At 42.5% G+C, this 5,411-nt stretch overlaps 1 protein-coding gene across 2 annotated transcripts in view; it reads left to right on the top strand.

Moving 5' to 3' along the window:
* SFSWAP (splicing factor, suppressor of white-apricot family) overlaps positions 1-5,411 on the top strand; it is a 92,570-nt gene that overhangs the window by 71,436 nt on the left and 15,723 nt on the right. The gene's annotated exons all lie outside the window — the stretch shown is intronic.

Raw genomic sequence — 5,411 nt, 5'->3', positions numbered from 1 at the left:
CTGGTAAGGAGCCAGTTTTTCAGAAAGCAGGTTAACATTTCTGGGAGCAGAAATTAAAAATGTAAAAACATTTAAGAGTCACAGAATTTACATCTTGGTGAAAACCATTTTTTAAAAACAAAACAGTGGCCAGCCTATGGGAGGCTGGCACAGCTTGCCCTGTTTTCAGAGCCCCGTTACACCTCGGGTTGTTGCTGAGCACTGACTGGCTCTCTCAGTTTCTGTAGCGCGGCACTGACTGTGCTGGTCTAGTTTTTCTTCTGGAATTGCTGTTAGCTCTTAACGTTTCCATGGGAAAAATACAGATGCCTTAGGCGCTCTATGGGCTTTTTAAGTATAATTTTACACATTTGCGTCTCTGAATATATCCTAAAAACAATATGCTTTATTTATTTGTTTGTTTGTTTGTTTATTTATTTAGAGACGGAGTTTTTGCTCTTGTTTCCCAGGCTGGTGTGCAATGGCGTGATCTCGGCTCACTGCAACCTCTGCCTCCCGGGGTTCAAGCGATTCTCCTGCCTCAGCCTCACAAGTAGCTGGGATTACAGGTGTGCGCCACCACGCCCGGCTAATTTTGTTTTTTTAGGAGAGATGGGGTTTTACCATGTTGTCCAGGCTGGTCTCTCTCTCCTGACCTCAGGTGATCCATCCATCTCGGCCTCCCACAGTGCTGGAGTTACAGACGTTAAGCCACCACGCCCAGCCTGCTTTCCTTATTTTTACCCCAGCCAACACTTAAAGTTTGACAGGCATTTACACTGACTTCTCTGCAGTGAAATTGGATTTGACTCTATGACAAATCAGTTTGATCTTTCACTCTGCATTTTTGTGAGTGGTTTAAATGTTTCATCACTTCATACCCTTACACTCACAAAAAAGAAACCTTGCTATTTTCTAATCAAATGAACAGTTTTGCTAACATATCTTCAATTTCTGAAGGCTCCCAGGAGCTTATATATCAAAGCTTTTTAAAAATTTCTCATTTGAGGCTAGGCACAATGGCTCACACCTATAATTCCAGTGCTTTAGGAAGCCGAGATGAGAGGATTACTCTGAGGCCTGGAGTTCGAGACAAGCTTTGGCAACATAGTGATGACCTATCTCTACAAAATTTTTTTTTTTTTTTTTTTTTTTTTTTTGAGACAGAGTCTCGCTCTGTCACCCAGGCTGGAGTGCAGTGGCCAGATCTCAGCTCACTGCAAGCTCCGCCTCCCGGGTTTAAGCCATTCTCCTGCCTCAGCCTCCCGAGTATACACAATATTTTTTAAAATTAGGCAGGCGTGGCAGTGCATGCTTCGAACTCCTGAGCTCAAGCATAGAGTCTGATGTGGGGGGATTGCTTGCGCTGAGCTCAGGAGTTTGAGGCTGCAGTGAGCTACGATCACACCACTGCACTCCAGCCTGGATGACAGAGCAAGACCCTGCCTCTAAATGCAATTAAGTGAAGATTAAAATAAAAAATTTCCCACTTGAAAATGTTTCTTATGACATTACATAGCTGAAGACAGGCATAAGCAAGCCCTCCTAGTAACCATATTCAGTAAAATTCTTCCCAGTTTTCCTTTCCTACAGGCTCAGAAGAAAGCATAATTCCTTCCTAAATCCCAAGCCTTGGGGACCGATCATTGTAAGAGCTGTTCACAGTGTTTCTTTAGTGTAAGAAATTAGCTCAGCTTTCATGTGGGGAGTTTTTGCAAACACAGCGATGCGGCATCTGATATTTCCGGGACTCCTACCATTCACTTCCAAGGACAGATGATGCTGTGGCCGCCAGCTCTTCCCACATTGGTATATTCAGAGCTGAAAGGCTTCACCTCACACTTGGAATTTCAAGTTTCTAGGCTGTGTATCCTTTTTGTTCACTCGACTATAGGAGAAAAGGTCATTTTACATATTACTTGAGTGATTTGTTTTAGAATAGATTTAGAGTTACATATTCTTGAATAATTTACTTTAGAATAGCTTTAGTTGCATATTACTTTATATAAAAATATATCTTTATATTATTTTTATGTATTCATTGCTGACAAGTCCAAGAAACCAAACCCTACTCATTTGTTTGTAACTTTCAGTTAAAAGAAAAAATTAAGGTAAAAATTACCTGAGTATGGTTTCTACTGTGATGGTAGGCTACCAATTTTAATTCGACCTACATTTAAAATATTTTACAGTGTCAACAGAGCAAAGTGTTTTCAGAACACCCAAATTTTTAATTAATCTCCATGGCTGAGGAGGTAGTATCTACATACTTTTAGTTAATTTTAGTTAAATAACTGATTAAAAAGCATTCGATCTTGCAACTGAGACAAAATATGAAGGCAAAGTGCAAGTTTATTATAAAATGAAAATAAGAGTATTATAAAACAAAACCTTCCAGATGTTGGATTGTTGAGCAAGTTCTACCGTGGGTGCTGGCCCCTGGCAGTTGTTCCCCTCCACAGGGCCAAGGGCATGGCTGGGTGCAGAGACCAGCAGTGCCGTGGGTTCTGGAGTCCGAGGACATGAGTTAAACAAGCTAGTCAAGCCCCAGATGCTTGGGAGGCAGAGGCAGGAGGATCCCTTGAGCCCAGGAGTTTGAATCTAGCCTGATCGACATGTTCTCTATGACAAAAGAAGAAGAAGCAGCAGCTGATGGTTTCTCACCGTAACCTTTTCTTGTGGAATTCTGCCTCAGTTCTTCTGGGAACAGGGAGTGTGTGTTTTTTTGAGTAGGATTGCATTTTTCTAAACTGGCTGCAAACCTCCGTCCTCCATCCAAGCTCTGCCAGCAATAATCATTTCCAGGGATCCAAGTGGCCTTAAAAATGCAAGTTAGAAATGGGAGGGGTGGCGGTCTCCTCAGCCATATGAATTATTGGAGTATAAAAGATAACGAGATTTTAACCAAAGTATGGAAAGTGTTAATGCTGCTGTTGTCAGACAGAAGAAACTGTTAACAAACACAGCCTGCACTCGGAATGCATCAGACTTGTCACCTGGGCCTGAACAGACCTAATTGATCATTTTTAATGACTGCTGCCAGCCCACAGTAGAATACCACAGTTGTTAATATTTCTAATTGTGGTAGGGTGCTCTATGGAATATATTTTTTGTATATATTAAATTACTAAAGTTCTATGTAAAATGCAGAAAGTTAAGATTAGAAAGCCTTCTTACAGCACAATGAATATTTATTTAATGGCTATACTGTTCCTGTGGTTGAAGTCCTATTTATTTAGTATGTCTAAGTTATAGGTGACTTTGGATCTCCAAAGGCAAATTAGTCATGTAAAAATCTTTAGTTTTGGGAAATCACTATGTTACTTCTCAAAAAGTATGCTAGTTATGACCAGGTAGTATTTAGTGTCTTTTATATCAACATTGAGGTTGGCACAGTGACTCACGCCTATAATCCCATCTCTGTGGGAGGCGGATGCAGGTGGATCACCTGAGGTCAAGAGTTTAAGACCCCCTGGCCAACATGGTGAAACCCCACCACCACTAAAAATACTAAAAATACAAAAAACCAGGTGTGGTGGTGGGCGCCTGTAATCCTAGCTACTCGGGAGGCTGAGGCAGGAGAATCGCTTGAACCCAGGAGGTGGAGGTTGCAGTGAGCCAAGATCGTGTCATTGCACTCCAGCCTGGGCAACAGAGCAAGACTCCATCTTAAAAAAAGATTAAAATACTTTTGTTGTCTTGTTTTCTGTTTTCATTTATATTTTGATATCATATCTGGTTCTCTATCTTAATGGAATGAAGAAGTACTCATGCAGTTCATTTACAACCTAAAATTAAATTTTAATAAGTATCAGTTTGAAACTAAGTTTATTTTTACAACTTTTGCTAAGATGGTCTCTTGTGTTCATTTACTTATCTGAATACACCTTCAGAGTTAGCCTGGGCTTCTGGGAGTTCTAGATAGATCTCTGCATGTTATCATTTTAAGATATCTTCTAGTGTAGAGACCTATATGATAAAAATATATTTCTGGCTGGGTGCGGTGGCTCACACCTGTAATCCCAGCACTTTGGGAGGCCGAGGTGAGCAGATCACAAGGTCAAGAGATCGAGACCATCCTGGCGAACACTGTGAAACCCTGCCTCTACTAAAAATACAAAAAATTAGCCAGGTGTGGCAGCGTGTACCTGTAGTCCCAGCTACTCAGGAAGCTGAGGCAGGAGAATGGCATGAACCCGGGAGGTGGAACTTATAGTGAGCTGAGATTGCGCCACTGCCCTCCAGCCTGGGTGACAGAGCGAGACTCCATCTCAAAAAATATATATAAAATATATATATATATTTCTTTGTAGAAATTAGCTCCCTAAATACTTGGGGTTGGTGAAGGAGACGGGGGATGGATTTGGAAGACTTTTCTTAGGAGTCTTGTTTAGCATTCATAAGGGACTCAGGCGACATTGGGTTTCCACTTTAGGTTAAAAGTTGTGGCTCCTCATTGCCCTTTTTACCCACGATAAACTGCATAGCAAATCAGTCAACACGATGACTCATCTCCTAATCCTGCTCCTTAAAGGAGGAAACCAGATGCTTGCAGTTTCGCGAATGGTAGTGTTGATCATGCTGAGGTGAGGACCGTCTTCCCATCACTTGCAAAGTGAATCAAAGTGAATCGTAGCCAGACACAGATAAGACCAGAGGGTGTCTGCACTGCGCAGTCCAGGAAGGAGGGGAGCTGCAGCGGCTGTCACTGGGCTGGGGACACGAGGAATTGCATGTGAAATCAGATCCAGTTTCAACTTGAGAAAAATTAAGCCCCGGGAGCTGCTGGTAGAGCCCAGACCTTGCTGCTGAGTCATCTGCAGAGATTATTCCAGGAGCTGCTGGAAGTTCCAGCTGTGGCAGAGCCAGACCCTTGCTGCTAAGTCATCTGCACAGATTATTCCGTGACTGAAATGCCGTGGGTAAGGACGCGAATGGAGGAAATGGAGTAGATTAAATGGTTACATGTTGGAGAAAAGAGGCTACTTATAAATATGACCACTGTCATTCAGATAAAATTTCTGGAGTTTTATCATTGAAAAAAGTCTCATTATGTTTCTTTGAAAGCAAACCATTATGCTTTTTTAAGAAAAAAAAAAACTGAGTCACGTTATGCTTGAAAGTGTTTAATTCAGGCCATTTCATCTTTAAGAAGGCCTCTGGGCCGGGCGCAGTGGCTCAAGCCTGTAATCCCAGCACTTTGGGAGGCCAAGACGGGCGGATCACGAGGTCCCGAGATCGAGACTATCCTGGCTAACATGGTGAAACCCCGTCTCTACTAAAAAATACAAAAAACTAGCCGGGCGACGTGGCGGGCACCTGTAGTCCCAGCTACTCAGGAGGCTGAGGCAGGAGAATCGCTTGAACCCAGGAGGTGGAGGTTGCAGTGAGCCAAGATCGTGTCATTGCACTCCAGCCTGGGCAACAGAGCA

The sequence above is a fragment of the Colobus angolensis genome, unplaced genomic scaffold (assembly GCF_000951035.1).
Source record: "Colobus angolensis palliatus isolate OR3802 unplaced genomic scaffold, Cang.pa_1.0 Scaffold115, whole genome shotgun sequence".
In the NCBI taxonomy this organism is placed as follows: domain Eukaryota; kingdom Metazoa; phylum Chordata; class Mammalia; order Primates; family Cercopithecidae; genus Colobus; species Colobus angolensis.
This window is presented reverse-complemented; position numbering and strand designations above follow the sequence as displayed.